Source organism: Ambystoma mexicanum, chromosome 10 (assembly GCF_040938575.1).
Source record: "Ambystoma mexicanum isolate Mex_15411 chromosome 10, UKY_AmexF1_1, whole genome shotgun sequence".
Classification (NCBI taxonomy): Eukaryota; Metazoa; Chordata; class Amphibia; order Caudata; family Ambystomatidae; genus Ambystoma; species Ambystoma mexicanum.
This window is the reverse complement of record NC_090932.1, coordinates 1,470,839,935-1,470,852,261: the sequence shown is the minus strand read 5'-3', so window position 1 is coordinate 1,470,852,261 and position 12,327 is coordinate 1,470,839,935. Positions and strand designations below refer to the sequence as shown.

Here is a 12,327-nt window from a genome sequence, read left to right as displayed (position 1 = left end):
AGAATTGGGCCATGGAAGAGTTTTCTGAAAGGGGCAGACAAATTGTTTCACGGGGACAAAAGGACAGAAATAACACTGAGCCTCATTACGAGTCCGTCCGGAGCCGTGCCGGTCAAACCGGCAGGCTGGCCGCCGGACTCGTGATTTTTACGGTGCCTGGCTTCCCGGAATAACCGGGGTATTATGACCCTGGCGTTCCGGGAAGTCAGGCGCAGGAAAAATGGTATTCCCCATTCCCATTCGTGTCCCATAGGACTCAATGGGAATGGGGAAGACGGTAGCACCGGCACCATTCCTAATGGTGCCGGTGCTACCGTCAAAGTCTGCGAGCGGGTGCCATTCCGCCCACCAGGTCAGACCTGACGGGTGGGACGGCAGTCGGCTCGCAAACTTGTACTCTGCCGGTCCGGTAACAACGGTGCCGGTGAGCCTACCGGCACCATTGTGACCGGACCGGTAGGGTCGTAATGAGGCCCACTGTCTGGCTGGGTTTGTTTAGGCGGTAGAAATGTCGCCAGATTGGGGGAGAGGGATGGGAGGGTTCAAAGAGTTAAAGCCAAAAGTTGTTTTTTAAAATTGGAATAAGTTAATTAATTGTTCTTTTATCATGCAGTTAACAACAGAGAACAATCTCTAAGTTTGCGACCGGATTCTTGTGTTGCTCTGTGTTGTCTTGCTTACATGACAAAAGTGCACAGTCCCTGAGCTATCCTCCTGGCCTATTAAGGATGAAAGGAAGTCCCCCTGCCCTCAGGAGGGCAGGGTCGCCTTAAGGACTAGTAGGTCAGAGAGGGGGATCTCTTAGGTCAAAAAGATGAAAGGTGTCTGTGAGGCTAGAAGACATGAAAAGAAAGCTGATGAGCCAAGACGGCAAACAGTGCTGACAGAAGGAAAATGAGACTGGTCGGCCCAGAAGGACTAATAGAAAATGAACATTGGGTCGATAAGGGAACTATGATGCCATAAAGACCACAATGAAAGGTGTTCATTTCCTTGTAGGGTGTTCTAGGAATTTCATGTATTAGCAAGTTGTTATTATTTGTATGTCCCACAAAAGGTTGAGGGTGTGGCTAAATAAATGGGGATTAAGTAGCATGCTGACAAGATTCTAGAAGTAGAATGTGTCGGAGAGAGAGATGGCGGTTGAGCAGCTGAGAGAGAGGAAAGGAAAAGGAGAGGTCCTAATATAATACATAACTAATAAATAATACACCTACTTACCTGACCTCGGTTTCCATTCATCCAGGCATGACAGATTTGGCCACGAGGCGTGAGAGAGAGAGAGGAGGAGCTCTACCCATGAACCCGCCGATGGTTTCTGATCCAGTGACGGATTCAGCCATGGTGAACAAATCGGGGTACCAGCAAGTGCTGGAGAAGGTATGTGATGCTACAAGCCCACAGAACTGTAGGAACGCCCACATAAGAGATACTGCAAAATGCCCGATGGCAACGCTATAGGGGCGCACCAACCATTGCTAAGCGATGGGAAATAAAGCTGGTGGCAGAGAGAGGTGAAGGCACGCTCGAATGGACACACAAGGAATAGGACGAAATTACGGAGGTGGAAAAGTCCGACCACCAAAAGTCTGACCCCCATTTATTCGCATATGTATATGTAGGGTGGGTAAAGTTAATAAAAATGTATAGGTGTAAGGTGGGGGGCTGTAGGGAGTCGCCCCCCACATATATATATATGTCACAAAATGAAGAAAAAAAAGAAAAAAAACAGACTTTTCGTGGTCAGACTTTTCAACTCAGTAATATCACGCAGCTCCACACACAGGCACTTCAGAAAACACACACTAGTTGTTTACTTGTTCAAAAAGATTATTAGAGGTTGGCATGACTTTAAGGACATATTGCCAAAGCCAACAGTAAAAAACAATTAAAAGAAACAGATTCATTTGTACTAGATTTTTGAATAGACACACACACAACTGCTCCACAGAGAATTGAAAGTTATAATTGCATGGACATAACCACAAGGTCAACAGTACATCAAAGACATAGCAACTAAGGGTGCTTACATACTATCACAGATTGTTCCCCAAACAAAGATTTCACCACAACAAACTATCACAGGGGAACAGATGACCACGCAGCAATGTAGAGTGTTCCCTCGCCGACGATGTTCCTCCCAGATGTAGCAGAACCCACTGTGCCGTGGAAAAGATGGCTCAAATCATTTGAACATTATGCAAATGTCATGTGCGGCATCAACTATAGTGTCAACAGGAAGATCTCATTAATGCTATGCTGTCTATGCTCAGCTGGTGAAGAGAAATTTGAAGACTTGCCCAAACTATCTGAGGAAGTTTAAAATGGAATGAATATGAGAAATGTATTAAGAATTTGGCCAAACATTATGAGAAGAAGCTCAACACCAAAGTAGAGTGCTACAAATTTGGAAAAAGAGTACACGAAGAGGGAGAGAACAATATATCACAGGACTAAGGAAGTTAACCAGGTTGTGCAATTTCAACCAGCAACTCGACGGGAGCTTACGGGATCAATTCATGTTGGAGTGCAGAGATAGCAAGGTCAGGCAAAGACTGTGGGCAAAAGACAATCCAACACTGGAAATTGTACTAAGAATTTCCAAGGAGGTCGAACACACCGAGAAGTGCATCAACTGTTAAAGTGCAGGATGAAAGAGAAACAAATCAAAACAAGTACAGAAGCTGCATCAAGTAAAATGCCAGAGACAATATCAGCGATAGAGAATTGAACAGCAGGAAAGAAATGGACCGCGGAAGCATACTGTACAAAGAGGCACTAGCAGATTTAAAAACTCCCAGAGATTTTACCACTTCGGGGGAAGGGGGAGTTTTCCCACCAAAGGTGTCGCTAGGGGGGCCTGGGAGGGCTATAGCCCTGTGTCTTTTGGTTGTAGCACCGGATAGTAGCTCAGGGGCTACAACCAAAAGACTAGCTAGCCCCGAGTACCGACAGTCCCGACATTCGCATAGCCCCGGACATTTTCCAGACCTAGCAACACCCCTGTTTCCCAGAAGGCCCCAAGCTCAGTCGGAAAAGTGTTACAGGTGTGACAGCATGTCACACTGGGCTAATAACCCTGTTTCCCCAGCTCGCAGGTTGATGTGCAGCATATGCAAGAGAAAAGGACATCCTGCAAGGTGTTGTACAAGTAAGATTACATTGACAAACTGGATATATGATGGCTATGATGATGGTGCATATCTACAGTAAGAGATGAAGAACATCTGGAAAGCCCTAAGGCACCAGTTTTTGTAACCAATGTACCGGTTATGATGATGATCGAATCTGGAGAAAAGTACACACTGCTACCAGAAATGGTACAGAAAGAAAAATATAGGCATGAGTATGTGCATGAAGTAGACATAAATCCCAAGGCATATGGTGGAGTGTAGATTGAACTGGTCAGGTGGGGGGTGGCCAGACTGCGGTTTAAATGAAGAGAGGCCACTGGGAAGATGTATGGCTCAAAAAAGGGATCAATGCCACTGTTGAGTGGGCCCACCAGAAAAGGTTGGAGGTGAAACTTGAGCCCAATGCGGAAGATGCTGTGCTTGCAACAGAAGCTGACAATGCAATATTGACAATGGAAAGCGAACCGCGAGAGATGCAACTAATACGGGAACAAGCATTCCAAGAGAACATAGGTTGTTTGAAGGGATTTACACATTAAATCAGGATGAAAGAGGGTTCTAAGGCAGTGATTCAGAAGATGTGCAACATTCCCATCTCCATGAGGAACGAGGTCAAGACAGAGCTTAAAAAACGTAGAATCTCAAGGGATAATAGAAAGCATAGATGCCTCGGAAAGGGTATCACCACTGGTAGTGGTGAGAAAAGCATCTGGGCAAGTAAGAATCTGCAACAACATGAGAGAACTGAATAGATGTATCATCCTGCAAAGTCATCCCCTATGGAGCATTCAAGAATTGATATCAGCTATGCACCCAGCAAAAGTGTTTTCAACACTTGATCTAACATCCACCGATCATTAGGTCCAACTCCATAGAGAGTCGAGACACCTAACAGTATTTATAACACCAGACGGGCTGTATCAGTACCAAAAGATGCCAATTGGGCTAATTTCTGCAGCTTCACTATTTCAGAAAATTATGTACAGGATTTCTGATTTGGGTTGATAGAATTGTGTTCTTCCAGGAGGATATTTTGGTTAATGAAGAGAGCATTGAGAAACACGACAGGTGGCTCAATGGAGTGTTGAAGAAACTGCATTCAGCAGGAATTACTTTGAGTAAGGAAAAGTGCACGATGTATAGGAAGGAGATTGAATATCTTGTCATGTTATTTATGAAAGGGGGATGTCCCCCAAGAAAGACTTAGTGGAAATGAACAGTCACCTTGTCTAACAAAGAACAAGTACACACATTTCTGGGGATGGCAGAATACTATTCAAAGTTCATCAAGGATTTTTCAAAAAATACAGCTGCAATGAGAAACCTGCTGAGAATATGAGTAACGTTTGAACGGCATACCATGTGTGAAGGAAAGTTTACATATATTAAACAAATGTTAATGGAAGTACCAGCATTGCACAACTACAAGAGGGGCAAGAATACAGTTATCACGCCTGATGCGAGCAACGTGAGCCTTGGTGCGGTTCTGACTCAGATGGAAGGTAATAGAGAATACGTGTTAGCATTTGCCTCCAGGCTTTTAAAGGGATCGGAGAAGGTGTATGCCGCTATTGTAAAGTAAGTGGTGGCAATTAAGTATGCTACAGAGAAATGTAGGAGCCTTGTGTGGGGAACTAGGTTTGAAGTCCACACAGATCACAAGCCCATAGTAGAAATAAGAACATCAAAAGGTTTGGGCCAGGTCTCAGGAAGAATACAAAGATGGGTGTTCAGGCTACAAGAGTATAAACTAGTGGTGAACTACATATCGGGTGCTAAGAATTATGCAGCTGACTGTTTGTCCAGAAGGACGACTAATGGGGAAATTCTGGAGGAGATTAAAGTACAGGAAACAGTACTGGGATTGATGGAGACACCAGTGCCGGAAAAGGATTGTGCTGAAACATTAGAAAAGGACAAAAAGATAGCAACAATCATGAAGCATTTGATTGAGGGGACACTAAACAAGACCGTCCTCAAAGAAAATGGCATTGAGATACTGTGGAGCATCAAAGATGAACTGTATATTTAGAACCATGTTCTTAAAAGAGGTGACAAGGTTGTACCACCTGTAGTAATAAAACAGCAGTTAATGGACATCGGACATGAAGGTCACCAAGGAATTTCGGAAAATGAAAAGGAGGATAAGGAATGCCTACTGGTGGCATGTTTGCGACATGCAGATAGAGTGAACAGTGAGGAACTGTATCCTTTGTGAAAATAGTGACGAAGAGTGCGTGAGTGCGAAGAGGCCATTGAGTATGACAGGCATCCCTGGGAAGTCTTGGTTTAAATTGGGTATGGATGTGGTTGCCCTAATTTGGAGTGATGGGGTTCAAAGGTACTGTTTAGTTGTAATACATTTTCTGGCCAGGTGGGCAGAAATCCTGGTGACACCACAGGTGAACGCCAGGAGAGTTTTAGAAGATGTATGTGGTCGTGAAGGATATCGAAATGAAGCATCGACAGATAATGGGTCACAGTTCAAATCTGGGGATTTAAGGGAATATTTCTGGGAATATGCCATCACACACCGCGCAAATGCCATACATCACCCTCAAACTAATGGAGTGGTAGAACGCTTTAAAAGGGGATCACAGAATCAATAAAGTGCACATGGATGAATGGAAGGGATTGGAGAAAGGTAGTCAGGGAGACGGTGTTAGCCCACAGGTACACCTAACAACACTACTGGAATATCACCTTTCGAATTCAGCAGTGGCGGGAGGGCAAACACAAGACTTTTTCCAGGATGGTTAGGAAAGATTGATACAATGGAGATCAAGTTGGATGGAGTAGTTGACAAGATAGGGGAACAACAATTGTCAAACAAGGAGTTGTATGACAGGTCTGATGTGAAAGATGGAACGTTTTCTTCGGTTGGTGAATGGGTCCGGATCAAGTTGACTCTATCGCTCAAGAAGTAGCGGTGCATGTGGTCAAGGCCAGTCAGGGATTTGGATGTTTATGGGAGTGCCAACAGGACTGTGGAACGTGGAAGGAGTGAAGATTGTGAAAGGAAATGGAGCAGTTGGGTGTGAAAGGGACAGAGTGAGTGTGGAGAGAGCCTATTTTCCCTTGCCAAGTCATTCAGATGGGGAAACACAGGGAAGATCTAGATGTGGAAGAAGTTACTGGAGGCCAACAGATCTGAGTGACTACGCACAGTGTTGCGAGGAGGAAGAAGCTTTATGAAGAAAGGAGGGTAGCATGCCGACAGAACTCTAGAAGGAGTATGTGGTAGAGAGAGAATGGCAGTTGAGCAGCAGAGAGAGACAGAGAAAGGAAAGGAAAGGGAGAGCTCCTTATATAATACACAACTAATAAATAATATACTTACCTGACTCCAGTTTCCTTACATCTAATAAATGCAATGTTTTGTCAAACTACGAGCATGACGGTGTCTGCTTTGCGGAACGGGGACGCTGCCCCCTCCACCATGATAACCCCCTTTGCTTCTTCCCAGAAATCCTCTTCTCCACTTACCTGTTCTACATTCACTTGGTCAGACTTTTAATTCTTCATGCATTTACTTCTTCACGTGGTGGCCATAGACATGGTAAGGTTAGGGTTGGGGCCAAGGCGGTAGGGGAAGAATATGGTTCAGAAACAAAGGGGAGCACAGGGGTCACCCCATGTAATAAAGAAGTGAAGGCTAGAAGAGAGGACAGACAGAAGTAAAGACATGAAGAGGTAAACGTGACAAAGTGAGTACTGAAGAAGTAAAGACATACATCCCTCCACCAAAAGCCGGCAGGGGCCTCATCCCCCCTGCCCTCACCCTCTCTGTTCTTCACTCATTTCCGGCTTAGAGTTTACAGTCTAAGGTCTGACGCAAGGATCCTGGCCCCTTTGTGCTGTGCACTCCGGTGTACTTTGGGCTGTGTGGCAATTAGCGTTCAAGGGCTTTGGAGCAGGTGTACCTCATGCAGCTCTTAATCCTCGTCAAGCATGAGTCATCGTGTCTTTCTGCGGCTGAAGCAGAGTGACTACCTGCTCCTCAGTGACAAAGCAAAAAACACAGGACACCGTGAGAGCTTCAACATGCCTGAAACTAAAGAAAGAGGCCTGAAATCATTCCAATTAATTACAGCAGCCCACATACATACTGCGCTACATATTTGGGATAAAGGCATGCTTGAAATGTAGAAACCTTTGGGGACATGTTTTACTAATAGTGAACTTGTAGTAGATTTTACACACATTTGGGAATGTATTCTGCTATCCATATACCTTAATCCTTGGCAGTTCTATCTATTTTAAGACAAATTAAGCACATTGATGAATCAGATTTAGCCATAAGAATATGAAAATGAAATGTATATATGATATTTTAACACTGTATTTAACAGTACTTTAGCGCAAAAGTAAGCACACTTGGGACCGGATTCACAGATCGTTTTTCAATGGGGTTGTGCCATTATATAACGCTTCTGTGAGTCAGGCCCTTAATATTGTATCCTCATGTATAGTGAATGAGTTTTGTACTAATATTGTGTATGCTTGTCTTTTGTAATATAAGTGTTACTCTTAAAGGTTTCAATACACCAAAAAGAAGATGAAATGCAGAATAATGAAATGATAAACCAGAATCGCTGGCGAGTACAGACTGCCTGGACTTGGCAGGTTTACCCGCATTCTGATCTCAAATGGTCCGAATCCAGTTGCAAGAGGGGAAGCCAGTCCTGCCATATTAACTTGCATTGCTATGCATGCTAGTACTTGTAGTTTTTATTAACACCGACTAAGAGCGAACGCACTAGAATCGCCAGGCATGGGTGAACGTGAGAACCCAAAGCTCAGGAGGCTTTCGCAAGACTTTGATCTTTAGCTATGCTTAACCTTCTTATCTGCAATCAGAACAGCACGCAAGAATAGCTTCCTTGAACACCAAAAGGAAAACTGCGCTCAAAATTTGAATTGCAAATGTAACACTGCCCGCGTCCTGCTTACACCCTCCTCCGCCCCCTGCTTACCTGCCCCCCCCTATCACCTCTGACTCAGCAGCCTCCCAGCTGCAAATCTTTTGGCGAGTCTTTGAATTATTCGCCAGCACTCTGCCTCTTTGCACCTACGACTGCCGAGCAAGAAACATGGACATATTTTTCACCGTAACTATTTCTAGAAGTTGAAAGGTCAGTGCTTTAAGTGGGGTGGTAAATTAAGGGGTAGGGTGGTGGGGTCGGGGGCATGTCCCAAGTACGAGTGCTTAGGCCATGCTCCCCAAAAGAACCCCTCCCCCCAGTCCTTGCATTCAAGGAGCCTTGGTTAAAGAAATGCCTGTACACTAACCCTCCCAGGCAACCCTTTAACCACACGGCTCATGGAATGCAATAGCCTGCCGCGTGATGTCTCTTTATTCCGAAAAAGGAGGAGGGCTGGGTTGGCCAGCCTCTACTTTTTTTTCTGTGTAAAGAGCTAAGAGGAAGTGGAAGCCCTTTAACCAAGCACGGTTAATGAGCTCCCTGATGCATGTCAGCTCTTTACTGAGAAACAAAAGGAGAGGCTAGACAACCCAGCCCTCCTCCTTTTTCTGAATAAAGACACATCAGGTTTAGCCGAAGCGCTGCTCGGTTACACAGCTGACTTCAGGTATCAGCATTTCGGGTTAGAAAAAAAGAAAAGGCTATGTAACCGTGCAGCGCTCGGCTAAATGGCTGCCTGAGAGGTCAGTGTGGCTGGAGCTAGTCGGGGTGAGCCCCGGCAGGGCCCAGCCTCGGGAGTCAATCTCAGAGACTGCCGGGGCTTTGACCTAGCCCACTTAAAGACCTGGGGCCTCATTACGACCTTCGCGGAACAGGTTAATGGGCTCCGCTAAGGGAAGCGGACCCGTTAAACCCGGTCCGCGAAATTACGAGGTCCCCTCGCGGGACCTGGTAAGGATGCCTGGTAAAACCAGGCGTCGTTACCGGGTCCCGCGAGGGGAAGAGGGAGCTAACAACGGGCCGGTCGTAATCGGCCCGTTGTTAGCTCCCTCTCCCATTCTCATTGAGCCCTATGGGGGCTCAGATGGGAATGGGGAAGGTCCGGGCCCGGGTTCCCAGAGGGAGGAATTATCGGGCCCTCCGAACTCGGAATGGCCCGGCAATTCCCCATTCTGGGAACCCGGTAAAGGAGCCCAGTTTGGCAGCAGCCATGGAGCTAATAGCTCCATGGCTGCCACCAAACTCGTAATGAGGCCCCTGGTGTAATGTAGGAAAGCCCCCAAGACTTTCACATCAGAAAAAGTACAATCCATTAGGGAAAAAGGACCAATACACCCCTTGCAAGGATAACACGGTATATTTCCATACAAAAGGAAAAGCGCCAATAAAGGACCATGCTGCAGCGGAACGTCCTGCCAAAATCTGCATGAGCAACACAATAAGAAGGTCTACAGCGTCATCAGTGAGATCATGATATACAGTGAGATCCCGCACTGCTGGTTGGTGAGACCCTACAGATAGGTCACCTGCTCCATAGGTGATGCCGGGCCGTTGGTCCCTGCTCCGTCCGCCCATCTTCTTCCATGTGCCCAATGCTGCAGTCGTCATTGGTCAGCAGACCGCCCTGTAACAATTATATTACTAAGAAAAACACATCTATCTCTATGTAACAGTGCACCTGGTATGAACATACAGGGGGCCAGGGGGAAAGCGGAGGCCACACTAACTCACGCATTTAATTTGCTCCCAGACAGGACGGAACTTTTCCAAGGTCTCCCACCCTCGTTTGTGGGCTATAATTTCATCCCTCATTGCACCTCGCAGCACAAATCACGTGACCTGGCAGCGAAGACATGAAGGTCCTGCTTTCTGGTCTATTGATCGTTGGGGGGTGGGTGTTCCAGAAAGTTTATGGTCAGTGCTCTGGAGTTCTCTGTTACATTGGAATTCAGGGATCCTAAAGCAGGGTGTTGGGGTGCTATAATTTAGGATTTGGACTGGTGGGTGTTGAAGGCCCGTGCCCTCCTTTTCATGGGATTTCACCGTTCACAGACACTCAGTCCTCCTCCCGTGGCATTGCAGGCCACATTCTTCCCATTGCGCGAAGATTGACAAAATAGTAAGACAATGAAGGGTTTTATGGATTGTTAGGTAAAATTCCACTTACTGCTATTTTACCCACAACGTTTTGCTTTTGTTTTAACCTCCTGACCTTACTTTCTGCCAGTGAAGCAGAGCCTTCTGACAGTCAGTACTGGTACATGGTTTCCCTTAGTCTTATGACTTTGTTGCCACTTTTGGCAACTGATTTTCAGTGCGCAAAATACATTGCTGTACCGTGCACTGGGGTCCTTGCATTTTTGGGCCCTCGACATCCCTTATGAATTTTTTTATAACTGAACAATGTGCTTAGGAGTAGACTGGTGGCAGCAGAAGCGTTTTGTGTATTTTTATTAACTTTAACGGAACCATACCATGGTTAGCTCGTTTGGCTCATGACTGTGGCTACTGTCTGTCATGGCCATTCGACAAGGTCTTTTGTCTTCTCCTTTGGCCATTTTGTCATTTGGCTTTCTTTCCCCTTGCTCTTTGTGACCCGGGGAATCCTAATTTGGGCATGCATTCACCTGCGAAAGCCAGCACTTTTCGCAGGCTAATGCATGTCATGTGTGTGGCTACCTAGGAAGTGGAATGTCTGGTCCCAATCCACAGTCCTGGTGCCAGGATGTCTGGTGTGCACGAGAACATGAGAGCTGCAGTGGTCACTGATTGGACCACTGCTAGCATACCTCCTCATTGGCCAGCTGGGGTGCAAGCACTCCCTGGACTTTCGACTTTGGGATATGAGGAGGGGCTCTGAGTGCAGACGCGCAGATCAGCCTGAGGTCCAAATTGACCTCTACACAGAGCCAAGTATCCTGAGAAGCGAAGCAGATCCAAGGACTGTGCGGAGCCACACAGAGAATGTTTGGCACCCTGAGCCCATTGTTGTCCCGGTAGAGCCCTGCTTTGCGCTCGATCTCCGAAGACCTGCAAAGGCACTTCAACCCATTTGAGTGGTGGAACCAATCACTCTCAACGTCTACTTGGTGTCCCACAAATGATCTTTCTCGGAAGTGTCCCTGGGCCCTCCAGTGGACTGACCAGCTTGTCCCTTCGCACTCATGCTGGAGCGTTGCTACATTGAGTTTCGACTCAAGCTTTGGGAAAATCCTAGTTCAAACCTTCTGGCAAAATGTCATCATCCTTTCTGCTTTGGGCTGCGAGATAGGAGGGTGTGTCAGTCCACAAGACATCGTGCTCCTGCGTCAATGTGCGACAGTGGCGGTCGCTACTGGTGACTTTCCCGCCTTTCTTGAAGTGTCCTGAGACCAGCTGTATTCGAGATGAGTGATACACAACAATGCCCCCTTGTATCTATCACAGAGAATTGCAGACCTTCCACAAACAGACCCTCCAGAACCTCTTACACCAACAGAATCACCATCCCCATAACCCTGAGGACTCGTGCAGGAGGCTCCAGCTTCCACGTCATGGCCGTCTCCCACTGGAATTCCTTACCACCGCAGTTTAGGTGCATAGACTTTCACATAGCCTTCAGGAAAGCTATAAAAACTCTTTTGTTTGTATAAACGTGGCCCTACAGGCCTTGTAGCTCTCCCAATATGGTGTGATACGTCTCTCCATGTTTGGTAACCCCGAATGCTATTGTATGACATACGTAACTCATTGCTTTGTAACCTGCACTACTAATGTATGACTTATGTAACTCACGGTCAACTATGTACCATTTTTACCTAACCCTGTTTAGGCTTTACACTCTCTGTAACCATGTGTAAAGCCTTTCGTCTTTGTAACTAAGACATTTTCTTGCAACAGTGCCTTGATGCCCCAGGGCTGTTAGTGCGCTTTACAAATATAAAAAATAAATAAATACCGCTCCTGATGTAAATCGGAACTGCATTCTCACCCACAGTGTCTGTGCACTTTGAAGTGTAACCAGAGAAGGGATTTCGTAGTCCAGGCGACCTTCTTGAAACCTGCCAAGTTTGAACCCGGAGTGAGCTAAGGGCGGTGAGTAATCATACCACTTATCGGTGGCCCCTTATTCATCCATCTCTTTTTATGCACAAAGGATCCCATGTGGTCCATATCTTGACTTGGGTGTCTCTTGCTTCCTATAGTCTTTGTTCTCTGTAGCAGACCCACATCTGACTCTTGGAACCGAATTCCTCACACACCAGTGTCCTCTTCTAACTTTTCCTTCC

At 46.2% G+C, this 12,327-nt stretch overlaps 1 long non-coding RNA gene across 1 annotated transcript in view; it reads left to right on the top strand.

Moving 5' to 3' along the window:
• Positions 1-8,170: 8,170 nt before the first annotated feature.
• The window catches only part of LOC138493340 (uncharacterized), a 50,680-nt gene continuing 46,523 nt past the window's right edge, over positions 8,171-12,327 (top strand). Inside the window, exons 1-2 of the long non-coding RNA XR_011276387.1 lie at positions 8,171-8,269; positions 12,036-12,133. This is a non-coding gene — a long non-coding RNA (uncharacterized lncRNA). The remainder of the gene's footprint in view (positions 8,270-12,035; positions 12,134-12,327) is intronic.